This window comes from Cajanus cajan, chromosome 5 (genome assembly GCF_000230855.2).
Source record: "Cajanus cajan strain Asha chromosome 5, NIPB_CcT2T_4, whole genome shotgun sequence".
Lineage (NCBI taxonomy): Eukaryota > Viridiplantae > Streptophyta > Magnoliopsida > Fabales > Fabaceae > Cajanus > Cajanus cajan.
This window is the reverse complement of record NC_138521.1, coordinates 34701783-34715154: the sequence shown is the minus strand read 5'-3', so window position 1 is coordinate 34715154 and position 13372 is coordinate 34701783.

Sequence of the window (13372 nt, the reverse complement as noted above, 5' to 3'; positions counted from 1 at the left end):
TTTTATTCTTTGTGAATCTTTGTGGAAAATCTTGAGAAGGGTTTCTCAAGTAATAAGGTTTCTTGTAGTGGGTTCTACAAGGGGTTCTTTCTTGGGGTCAAGAAAGTGGTTATCTTTAGTATAGAAGTATATGCATGTGTGTTTGCTTGTAAACCTTCTTGATTAAAGATAGTGGAACAAATCTTAATCAGGTGTTGATTAAGGACTGGATGTAGGTCACATGTGGAGTGGCTGAACTAGTATAAAAGACTTGTGCAATCTTCTTCAACCTTATCTCTTACTTTAATTAATTGCTTAATTGAATATTAAAGAAGATAAAACTTGATTAACTAGTGTATGTGAATCTTGATGGTTTAAATCTGTAATTGAGCATTATTGTTGAACCTCATTATGTTGTAATCAAGTGAGCACATTGCATTGATATTCTCATAACAAGTCTTTAGGAGGGCTTCGTTTGGAAATTCTATCATAGAAAAGTTTTGATTGAAATTAAGATCCAAAATACTCTGATAAATTTTTAAAGGGTCATTGAATCCAATTCACCCCCCCTCTTGGATTGTGCCATTCTTTTCTATCATTCTGTACTTATTTTAATCTCTGATTTGTGCTTAATGGTTGATATTCTGCACTGTCTATTTGGAATTAATTATTTAATTATTCCAATTTTTATTTTCAGGGCATTTTAATAATTATCTAGGCTTGGATTTAATTTCTAGACTTCAAGAGGAGCTGCCACGTCATCTTCCATGTCAGCGCCACATCAACATTTTGTTTTATTTTATTTTTCATTTATGTTATGTATTTTCGGGTCAAACCTGACTTGGGGGCCCATGTTGACTCTTCTAGGGTATTTTAGGGTCATAGGGCAGCCACTAAGGGAGGCATCAGATGTGACCACATTGGGGACTCTTCCTTCTGTTTTGTTTTACGTTTTTCCCTGTCTTTCCTTCGGTTCTTTTAGCTGCATTTTACATTTTACTCTCCTCTTCTCTTATATGCATTTTACGTTTTTTATCCGAACCCTTGCATTGAAGAATATAGATTATTTATTTTCGTTTTACTCTCTTCTCCTTGCATTTTTGTTTCTGTATCTTCTTTTATTTTAATGAAAGGCTAAAACCCCAGGGTTGGGCCCTTGGCAGATTGCAACCCTCTGATGGAGGTTCTCTGTGCATTACATTTCTCTTCTGCTTGATTCTCCCTTGTGAGGTCTCTGTTTTGAGGCGTTCAACATTTGAGTCATGCTTAATGACTCTAGGTTGTTTGCGTTCAGTATCTCAGGTTGCTTAATCTTGAGGAAGCAGGTGACAAGGTTCACGTTTGCTTAATTCGTGTAGTGAGGTCTCAGGTTAATCTTCGCTTAGTTGGTTAATCTGGACTGAACAGGATTAAGTTCGGACATATTGTCTTTCGTGAACCGAGGATATCAGAGGTTCATTATGTTCAAGGGTCTGACCTATTTTAATTACTACAATTAATTTATATCTGCTATGTGTTTTATTTAATTTTGATAATCTGCTCAAAACCCCCTTCCCCCACTGCGTGTTTAAGCCTTTGACAGAGAAAAATGGTCCTTGGGAGACGACCTAGGACAACTTCCTATTACTGCATTTTAATTTTTTTATTTAACCAGATGTGGCTTAAATCAAATTTGGCGTCGTTGCCAGGGACCATCGGTTTCTATAAAAGGTTGTGTGTTTGTGTGTTATTTGTTTTTGTTGTGTTCTGTTGTGTGTTTTGTGTTTTAGAGTCTCTGTTAAGTTTTGTGTGTTTTGAGTATATCAGTTTCAGTGTATTAGTTGATGCTTGCATTTTTGTGTCATACTGCATGTTATGTTGTGTAATTATGTTTGTTATTAGTCCCTTCAAGTCTAGCAAGTTTTTCAGTTGAAGAATTCATGCTATTGAATCTGATGCAATTAGAGAACCAATGCAACAGTAACTAGAGTTTGATTTTTTGGTGCATTAACTGTCATATGTTTGTCATAACTGATCTTTATTGCATTCCATAGCTCATTGAACAATTATATTGATTCCATTTGGTGTGCTAAATCATTGTTGATGGAGGACCATCCTTGAGACATTATATAGGGCCTATCACAAGGTCCATGGCTAGGAGAGTAGAGGAAGATGAAGAACACACCACAGCAAAAGCCATGATCATCATGTGTGTGGATTTTTGGCCTTCTCCTTAGCTTGTTGCTTTCCTTTCCTATTTTGCCCTTGTATTTTGAGGTACATTATCTATTAGGATTTTATTGTGTATTTTTATTTAGCCTTTGTATTATGGGGCAAAAATAGGCTTAGGATTTATTTAGGGACTTAACCTTGACTAGTAAGGTCAAAAGTCCATTTCTTTCATTTTCTAGGACTAAGGGTACTTTAGTCTTTCTGGAGAGATGAGAACCATTTCATTTGGGCTGCATCAAGGGTGCATTTGGGCTTGAAATTTTCGGCCAAATGCTCCCAAGAAACCCTAGGATGCTCTCCTCTCTCTATAAGTACTCTAGGCCCTCCACCTTGAACCCACTTTAGAATATATGCATTTTGAGTGAGCCTTTGTGCCTCAAAATCCTTCCTTAGTCTCCTAGGTGTTAGAAAAGAATGGCACAATCCAAGAGGGGGGTGAATTGGATTCTATGACCTTTTAAAAATTTTCAGAGTATTTAGGATCTTTATTTCACTTAAACTTTTCTAAGACTGAATTTTCAAATGAAGCTTCTTTAAAGACTTGTTATGGAAGTATGAATGCAATATGCTTTCTTGATTACAAAACAATGATGTTGAAATGCAATGCTCTAATTCAGATTAAACCATCAATATTCACACACACATGTTAATCAAGAATTATTTTCTTTAATGTTCAACCAAGAAATTACTCAAAGTAAAAGATAAGGTGGAAGAAGATTGCACAAGTCTTTTATACTAATTCAGCCACTCCACATGTGACCTACATCCAGTCCTTAATCAGCACCTGATCAAGATTTGTTCCACTATCTCAAGGAAGAAGGTTTACAAGCACACCACACATGCATATACTTCAACACTAAAGATAACCACTTTCTTGACCCCAAGAAAGTACCCCTTGTAGAAACCCACTACAAGAAACCTTACCACTTGAGAAACCCTTCTCAAGATTTTACAAGTATTCACACAGAATAAAGGAACGAATTCAACTGGAATTCAGAAGCAAATCTTAATCTTCCCCTTTCAAGAATAATATGATGATGATGATCCTTTCACAAAGTTTTCCAAATATTTTTCCTCTTGGATTCACAAAGAATACTCTCCAAGATTGTCACAAAGACTCCACAAAAACGTTTTTCTAATTTTGATTATCAGTTCTAACTCTTGTCTAAAGTTTCTCAAAGTTCAAACTATTTATAAAAGTCTCAGACCCATATAATCAATTATTTTAAAGAATAATCGATTATTTTGTTCTTCAGGTTTTCTGGAAACCAACTAAGAACAATATAATCGATTATTTTGCTGGATAATCGATTATTACAGAGAGTTATTCCTGGGATAATCGATTATTTTGGCAAATAATCGATTATTGCAGCAAGGCATCCCATTTTGCCTGTTGCTGGAATAATCGATTATATTTAACGATAATCGATTATTTTGGGTTAGCTTTCAAAACTTCATTTTAAGTCTCAAAATAACTTTTCCAATCTTTTTAACCCATCATCATCCACTCTCTACTTAGCTTAGATATAGATTTTGCTCATGCACACAGCATACACAACAAACTAAACCATTCAAAAAAATTTATAAACTAATTCCTATTACATAGCATTTTTTTCGACATTTTCTTTGACTTTGTTTTTGTGCTTCCAAGTTGTTGTTGTACACACACATTGTGATCATAAGTTGTTGTTGTACACACATGTTGTGATCATCAAAACTTCTTTAAGCTTCAAGCTCTCCTAAGCTCAACACTAGGGTCCTCATTCCCAACCTCCTCTCCTCTCTACCCTAAAGAGAGTTTGAGTTTCCCTTGAGTGGCCTCCACCAACCCTTGGTGGAGAGAGCTAGCCAAGAGCACCAAAAACACCTTCCACCTTCCCACCTTCATTTTCGTCCACCTTCACCTCCACCCTTTAATATTGTTTTTCCACCACCCTTGAGGAACATCCAGCCATCATACTTCTTCCTAGACCGTGGAGAAAGAGGGAGCTCCTCCTTGGAAGCCAAAGAACACACCATGGAAGGAAAGAGCCCATCATGTGGTATCAAGAGCCATGGTTGTCTTCAAGGGTGACTTGTTTCCTTCTCTTGTGTCTTTAAAATTTTTCCTTTTTATGTCTATGTCTTCTTACATGTCTTGATATTATCTTTGATGTTGTCTTCTCAAATATTGCTTGAAATATTGTGTTCTTGTTGAGTGGTTCATTACTTGTTCATGAGCCTCCTTGTTCTCCTTTAGGATTCTCTTAAAATAGGTTCTTTTGTGTTTTTCTCTATTTTGTCTTGGCCGGATATTTTTGTTGCAAGAAAATGATGAACATGTTGAACACTACATGAACTCTATTTTGATCTTTTCTCATCCAAGTTTTTTCAAAGTTATGTTTCCCTTTCTTTTTCTTTCTCCTTAAAATTCAAAATCTATGCATGACACACCTTGGTTTGCATGAAACATGAAAAATGATGCATGATGCCTCTTTCCTTGTGGCTGGCTGAACCATATATGTCCATCTTAGAAGTCAATCTTGCATGATAATTAGTCCTTAACATGCTCCAAGATTTGTTGAGTTTCTATGTGTAACTTGTATCTTGCACATTTAAGGTTAGCCACTCTTGCATGCCACCATCACCCCTTGTCTTGTTGTCCATTTTGTGAGTCAACCAAGTGATTTGTAAGTCTGAAAAATTGTTGAACACATTACAAAAGTCTGCACCTAACAAGAGGACAAAGAACCAAATACACTTCACCCAAAACATGCCATTTTTATGCTACTAGTCCTTTTTGTCTCTTTCCTTTTTTGTGCAACCTTGTAAACCACCACAAGTGTAAAAACCAAGCAACATAACAAGTAAAAGGAGAGTCAAAATCTGACCCTATGTGCTGCCCAAAAAATCTCACGTGAAATTTGAAAACAAAAGAGAAAAGAAAAGAAATTTGTTTTGAAATGAATTGTTGCTAGACTTGTGGACTTGGACCATTATACCCTTGCACATTTGGACTTGGACTTGGACTAATTTTGGACCCTATTTGAGACCAAAATCTTGGCTGGACTTCAATGAATACCTTGGCTGGACTGTCGCCACCGGCCCGAAACGGGCTTTCGGCATTCGCGAAGGATGGTTGGACTCTTTTATTTGTTTAAAAATATGGATTGCTAGAATGACTTATTCTCAAACGGAGACCTCGTCAAACGAGCAATTTTATTAAAAGGCTCACCAATCCATGTTAATCCCAAGCGGGACCCTCCATGGATTAGCGGTTTTCATAAAAAGGAAGGGTTCATGGAGTCGCCACCAATGTTTTACTCAAAACATTGGAAAAAGAAGTTTAAGGCAATCGATTCAAAAATCGACTTCGGCCATTACAACCAGAGTCGGGTAAGGGAATCGGTTACGTGTGGGGAAGGTGTTAGCACCCCACAACGCCCCTTTCGGGTTCCCTATGACAGATTATTTCTAAAAATAATAGTGCAAAATTACTAAATTACCCCTATTTATTCTAAGCAATTATAAATTAACTATCTACATGATGACAGTTTAATATGCACACAGAAAGCAGTAAAAGAAGGGATTTTTAGAAAAGAAACCTCTTGAAGCGTGCTTTTTATATATCAAGTAAAACTGGGAAGCTTTTTGGCGTTCCCTCGCTCTACAAGCCCGCTCACTCCTTCCTAAAAATAATTTTTGACTATGGAAATCCGGAGGATTTCCCTTCTACTAAGTTCGAATCTCCAAGCTAAATGCTCGGAATTCCAGAACTTCGTCGGATCGACTCCCAGAGAGATTTCTAGGGCAGAACACTGCTCAAAAACCCCAGAATACTCAAGGAGGGAGTCAAAACTCAGTGGAAAAGTGTAGAATGACGTCCAATTGACGTCATATTTATAGGGATGAGGCGCAATACGGTCTCTGGAGGTCAATACGGTCCGTATTGAAGTTTTGAACTACAATACGGCCGTATTGAATTCAATACGGCCGTATTGAAGTTCAAAAAACCTCAATACGGCCGTATTGAAGTTCAGTGCGGCCGTATTGAAGTTCAGTGCAGCCGTATTGAATTCAATGCAACCGTATTGAAGTTCAGAAACTTCAATACGGCCGTATTGAGTTCAGTGCGGCCGTATTGAAGTTCAAAATGTTCAATACGGCCGTACTGAACCTCTGGGAGGCCGTATTGGGCTTCATTCCTCCCACTTTTCTTATTTTAGCTATCCTAAGACCTCTAGACCTATAGAGAACCCTCCTTGGGCCTTCTGGAAGTCCTTCTAGCTGATCTTCCTTCAGTCTTCGAGAGTCTTCAAGCTTTATTTCTGACCCGGACAATTTTAGGGGTCTACAGCTGCCCCCCCTTTACTTAGTCGGACGGCCTTTTGGTGTACCGGTTGACAAGTAAAGGAGTTGACCCAATTGTCCGGGTGATATGCCAACCTTCTGACTTGTAGCGTCTTCCGGTGGAAAATTGTTGAGTAGCCTCTCCAGGTTGTTGCATACCTCGGCGCTTCTGACAACCTCGGTAGCTAAGTTTACCCTCTCCAGGGTCAACTTCACTCGACGCCCGAGCTGGAAGTTGAACACCAACGTGCCTCTGACGACGCTGATGGTTGAGTACTGTCTCTCCAGACCTGTGCATACCTCGGTGCTCTCGACAACTGGGTAGCTGAGTACCGCCTCTCCAGGCTTGTGCATACCTCGGTGCTCTCGACAACTGGGTAGCTGAGTATTGCCTCTTAGGCTTGTGCATACCTCGGTGCTCTCGACAACTGGGTAGCTGAGTATTGCCTCTTAGGCTTGTGCATACCTCGGTGCTCTCGACAACTGGGTAGCTAAGTATTGCCTCTCCAGGCTTGTGCATACCTCGGTGCTCTCGACAATTGGGTAGCTGAGTATTGCCTCTTAGGCTTGTGCATACCTCGGTGCTCTCGACAACTGGGTAGCTGAGTATTGCCTCTTAGGCTTGTGCATACCTCGGTGCTCTCGACAACTGGGTAGCTGAGTATTGCCTCTTAGGCTTGTGCATACCTCGGTGCTCTCGACAACTGGGTAGCTGAGTATTGCCTCTCCAGGCTTGTGCATACCTTGGTGCTCTCGACAACTGGGTAGCTGAGTATTGCCTCTTAGGCTTGTGCATACCTCGGTGCTCTCGACAACTGGGTAGCTGAGTATTGCCTCTCCAGGCTTTGAGATGATTTTGTCTCCACAGTCCACGATGCTGCTTCGACGGTTTGATTTTGATTTTGGTGCCGCTGAGGGCTGGATAACGCAGGGATCCGTCTAGGGGATGTGCAGTTACTCATAGGTTCTTGTGTCCCAACTTTCCATTGTGTAGTTGGTACCCATTGAGGAATTTCTGTTTCCTTGGGGTGTAGACATGAAGATGCTCTTTCTGAGGTGAGCGGTGCCTTATGATTGGCTGACGTCCTTTTGACGGTGGTGGAGTATCCCGGTTGTCCTTATTCGGGTGACTCTTTTTGATTTTCTGATTTTATTGCCTCTGCGTAGGCTGTTATCCACTAGGGGATTCTGTCGTTGATTGTGATTAGCCTCTTCTGTTAGGCAGATCATCTTGACGCTTGATGTTTGGCTGAAAAGCCAGATTCCGCTTGGGGAGTTGTTATTGATCTTTTGGATTTTTTGCTTTTTGTAGGAATGCCTCTGTGTAGGCGACTGGGGATTTGAAGTTCTTATGTATCCCAGAGTATTATTTAGAAAGCCTCTTCAGGCTTAGCTTCACTCTTCGTTTGAGTTGGAAAGCTATCTTCCACTGAGGAAGTCTAAGTCCTTTGACTTGGATATTTTGTTTGGATCATGCTTCCGTTGGGGAATTTTGCTGATCTTGGTTTGATAGCTTTCACTGGGGAATTTGGCCCGTGAGTGGAAGCTGAGATATCTCTAGGGAGTATTATTTCTGCGAGCCTCTCCAGGCTCATTTATTCTGAGAGAGTATTATTTCGGCGAGCCTCTCCAGGCTCAATTATTCTGTATGATTTATTGATTTTTTGTTCAGCCCAAGAGTGCAAGCTGAGATGTCTCTTGGGGAGTATTATTTCGACAAGCCTCTCCAGGCTCAATTATTCTGTGGGAGTATTTTTTCGGCAAGCCTCTCCAGGCTCAGTTATTCTGTACGAGTATTATTTCAGCAAGCCTCTCCAGGCTCAATTATTCTGAGAGTATTATTTCGGCGAGCCTCTCCAGGCTCAATTATTCTGAGAGTATTATTTTGGCAAGCCTCTCCAGGCTTTAGTTATTCTGTATGAGTATTATTTTGGCAAGCCTCTCCAGGCTCAGTTATTCTGAGAGAGTATTGTTTCGGCAAGCCTCTCCAGGCTCAATTATTCTGTATGATGAATTGGTTTTTTGTTCAGCCCAAGAATGCGCGCTGAGACGTCTTTTGGAGAGTATTATTTCGGCATGCCTCTCCAGGCTTAATTATTTTGTGGGAGTATTATTTCAGCAAGCCTCTCCAGGCTCAGTTATTCTGTATAATTTGTTGGATTTTCTGTATTTTGCCTTTTTGTTGATTTTGGCTTTTTCTGTGTTTTTACCTTTTTTGTTGATTTTGGCTTTTTCTGTGTTTTTGCCTTTTTTGTTGATTTCGGCTTTTTCTGTATTTTTTGTTGATTTTGGCTTTTTCTGTATTTTTGCCTTTTTTGTTGGTTTTGGATTTTTCTGTACAGAAATGTCTCTGAGGAGTATTATTTTGGCAAGCCTCTTCAGGCTCAGTTATTCTGAGAGAGTATTATTTCGGTGAGCCTCTCCAGGCTCAATTATTCTGAGAGAGTATTATTTCGGCAAGCCTCTCCAGGCTCAATTATTCTGTACAAACTGAGGAGTATTGTTTGTATCCTTGCCTTTTTTCGTTTTCGGCTTATGTTGATTGCTGTCATACACAAGCAATTTTTCCTATTTTTCTATTTTATGTAATTGCCTCATGAAGAGGTCTTTGAAAATTTCTTTGTGGCCAATACGGCCATATCCATTTCAGTACGCCCGTATTGAGTTGAAAATTTGTTCATAACCCTATTTTTAGTACGGGTGTACTGAACATGGTACGGGCGCATTGTTTTTTTTTTTTTTTTTTTGAAGTTTATATTTTTTTGTTTTTTTTCAATAAACAGAGAATAAGTGATCTTCCATTACACCTATCATCTGTATGCATGTATGCGGTATGATGCACCTAATTCTATTTGATTCATTTTTCAAAAGAATTAACCGATGCGTTTCTCTGTTAGGATTCTTGCCATTCCTCTAGACGGGCTGTGCGCTGCCGATTTCTGTAACCGAGGAATGATGCGTGTTATATTGAGATTTGGTGTCATCAACCAAATGATCCTTCCCTTCCTTTAAAAGATATGTCAACCCTCCTATTGACCACTATATCTCCATGTTTCCACTAGATTATCCTAAAATCGTTTGGGACAAGAGAGAAAAGAAAGGAAAGGTATATTCTTTTTTGAAAGTTTGTGTTTTAGAGGGGATTATTTATTTTTTGAAAAATGGATTTTGTAAGAATGGCTTGGCCAATGGTAGGCTTAAGTGTTTAGGCTTGTTTGATTAAACACTTATGAAGTTAAGCACGTCTTGGTTATTAACATTTGTGATTTGACAACTTGGATAGCTTTTCTTGAGCCCCTTTGTTGAATTCAGTTGGTGGTACCATCATGGATTTATTCTGTTTTTCGATTGCCCTAACTTTTGCCTAAAACACCCATTTGTGGAGTTTTAGCGGGCTTTTGTTTTTGTTCATTATTTTGTAACCCTAATTTTTGCCTAGGTCACCCTTTTGTGGGATTCCTAGCGGGTCTTTTGCTCTTATTTTTGCGCAGCCCCCTTTTTTGGGTTTCCTGCCGAGCTTTTTGTTTTTTAGGATTTTTGTCCTGAATGGATTTCTTTTTATCCATGACAGCACTTATTGAGGCCAAGGAAAGGTGCTCCAAGTTGTCACACACACTTCCACATAAAAATGATGCGGGTTTATTTTTATTAAGACAATCTTAACCTCATTCATGCTTTTTCAAACAGGGTTAAAAATAATGTGGTTTAGAATTTTATTGTAAGCAAGAAGAGAAGCAATAAGAAAGAATGAATTTATTATAATCATAATGGAAAACATGTGCCCTATCGAGGCTCGGGGGTCGGGCTGTCCCCGAGGAGTGATCTCTAATAGTCACTGAATTTACACATCCCTATTAGAAGGAAAAGGACACTTGATGACGACAGCTGGCCTTGACGTTTGTGAACCAGCCTTCCTGAAGATCTGGCTTAAAGAACGTCGAGAAGGATCTTGATTCCTTTTCGTTCTTTGATCTTTAACAGGGTTGTATCCTAACCCTTGTTTCCCCGGATTATCCTTGATGATGGGTAGCTCCGGAATTCCTTGGGAGTCCTTGCCAAGTCCTTGTCCCGGCAAGTATCCATTCTTGGTGAGCATATGGGCTACCTTCTTCATTTCTCGGGGAAATGTCTCAACATTGGCGATCTCCAATGCTTGGAAGGCGGTTTCCAAAGCTTCCTCTGCTGCATCCACATAAGGTATAGTGGATGGCTTGCTGATGAGTATGTCATCTTCAGCTTGTACGGTCACCAGTTTGTCACCCACTATGAACTTGACTTTCTGGTGGAGCGTAGAGGGTACAACTTTCGCATCATGAATCCAAGGTCGGCCGAGGAGACAGCTGTATGCAGGAGTAATATCCATTACTTGGAATTCGACATTAAAGATAGTGGGCCCAATTTGGATTGGAAGACTGATTTCTCCCACCACTTCTCTTTTAGAGCCGTCGAAAGCTCGAACGATCATGTTGCTCGGGCGCATTTGGACTCCCCTGATTGTCATTTGGTCGAATGTTCTCTTTGGCATTACGTTCAAGGAAGATCCATTATCCACCAAGACCTTTGCGATGTGATACTCCTTGCACTTTACAGAGATGTGCAAGGGCTTGTTGTGGTTCGGTCCCTCAACGAGGATCTCTTCATTGGTGAAAGAGAGGTGATCATTAGCCGTGATGTGACTAACAATCCCCTCAAATTTGTCTTGGGAGATAGTATGCGACACATATGCCTCGTTCAAGACTTTCAACAGAGCTTGCCGATGCGGTTCGGAGCTTAGGATCAACGACAACAAAGTGATCTTTGCTGGTGTCTTGTGAAGTTGATCCACAATGGAGTACTCGCTTTGTTTGATGAATTTTAACAGCTCATCAGTCTCCTCCTCGGATTCTCTATCTTCCTCGATTTTCTCCTTTTCTTTTCCTTTATTCTTGGGAGCTTTGTCGTGCAGATCTTCGGGAGTGTAGATCCTTCCACTCCTAGTCATGCCCCCAAGTCCAGCGATGTTAGAGAAATCTCTGTCGGCAGAAAAGTGGATGTCGTATATCCATGGCACAGCCTTATTCGATTCGTAGGGAAAAGGCCTTGGAGCGATGATCCTTAACGGTGTCGGACCTTCCCCTTTATTCGTCTTGATTACCAACAACGGAGTTGATGTGCGCTCGCTTGGCGCGGTTGTTGGCTTACACTTAATAACAAATGGCGTGCGATCTATCTTGAACATACGCATCGATTATTTCTTTCTTTTTATTAATGTTTATTAATGAATTACTAGGAGGGATGTATTAAATGAATGGCTCCTAGATCCCTCCATGATCTATATGCATGATATGAGATGATGATGTTGAATATGCATGCATTGTGTTTATTGAACTAAGCATTATCATGTTTTCGGGATGTCCCTAAGATGATGCATGATATTGCTTGGTTTTGGGTAAATATCATTTTTCTTTGCTTTTTGAATATATATATATTTTTTTTGTATTTTTAGGGTGAAAAGGGAAACTACCTATATGAATGTGATGAAGGTAGATGTTAACACCATGCAATGGAAGATTCTTATTCCTATTTATTCTTATTTTAAAAGAATAGGAATGTTGTATGTTTAAAGAAATGCAATGTATGCTCATACAATGTCACATAATCAATGCACAAACAATTCACTCATCCACGAACAGTCACGAGCGAATCACGAGGTAGGGGTATCCTGCAGAAAAGTGCATATTCAAGGTGGATCTAACTGTTCTCACCGGTCTGAGGCCCCCAAGGTGCCCCCATTATAGGGACCCAATTCCTCTCGTCGTAAGTCGATGGAAAGCTCCAACGCACTGTCGGACTCGAGTTCATGGTTATCACCTTGAGTGATGCTTTCCGACAACGGTCTACGGGCACCTATAGACCCATTCGACAACCGGCCGTACTAACATCCACTCCCTATGGCTTACCACTCATGCCCCCGGGTATAGAGGGAACTGTTGTGTGCAAAGGTTTGTGTACAGTTTGTATTTCAAACAATTGCGGAAATTTAAACAAACAACAGTTATTAAAGCCAAATAGATAAACATGCTATCATACAAGCAAGGGGTAATGAAGTAATTTTAACTATTATTTGTTAAAAATAATCTGTCACTAAATGGGACTGACTCTCGAGGCTTCCCCAGTGGAGTCGCCATCTGTCGCCACCGGCCCGAAACGGGCTTTCGGCATTCGCGAAGGATGGTTGGACTCTTTTATTTGTTTAAAAATATGGATTGCTAGAATGACTTATTCTCAAACTGAGACCTCGTCAAACGAGCAATTTTATTAAAAGGCTCACCAATCCATGTTAATCCCAAGCGGGACCCTCCATGGATTAGCGGTTTTCATAAAAAGGAAGGGTTCATGGAGTCGCCACCAATGTTTTACTCAAAACATTGGAAAAAGAAGTTTAAGGCAATCGATTCAAAAATCGACTTCAGCCATTACAACCAGAGTCGGGTAAGGGAGTCGGTTACGTGTGGGGAAGGTGTTAGCACCCCACAACGCCCCTTTCGGGTTCCCTATGACAGATTATTTCTAAAAATAATAGTGCAAAATTACTAAATTACCCCTATTTATTCTAAGCAATTATAAATTAACTATCTACATGATGACAGTTTAATATGCACACAGAAAGCAGTAAAAGAAGGGATTTTTAGAAAAGAAACCTCTTGAAGCGTGCTTTTTATATATCAAGTAAAACTGGGAAGCTTTTTGGCGTTCCCTCGCTCTACAAGCCCGCTCACTCCTTCCTAAAAATAATTTTTGACTATGGAAATCCGGAGGATTTCCCTTCGACTAAGATCGAATCTCCAAGCTAAATGCTCGGAATTCCAGAACT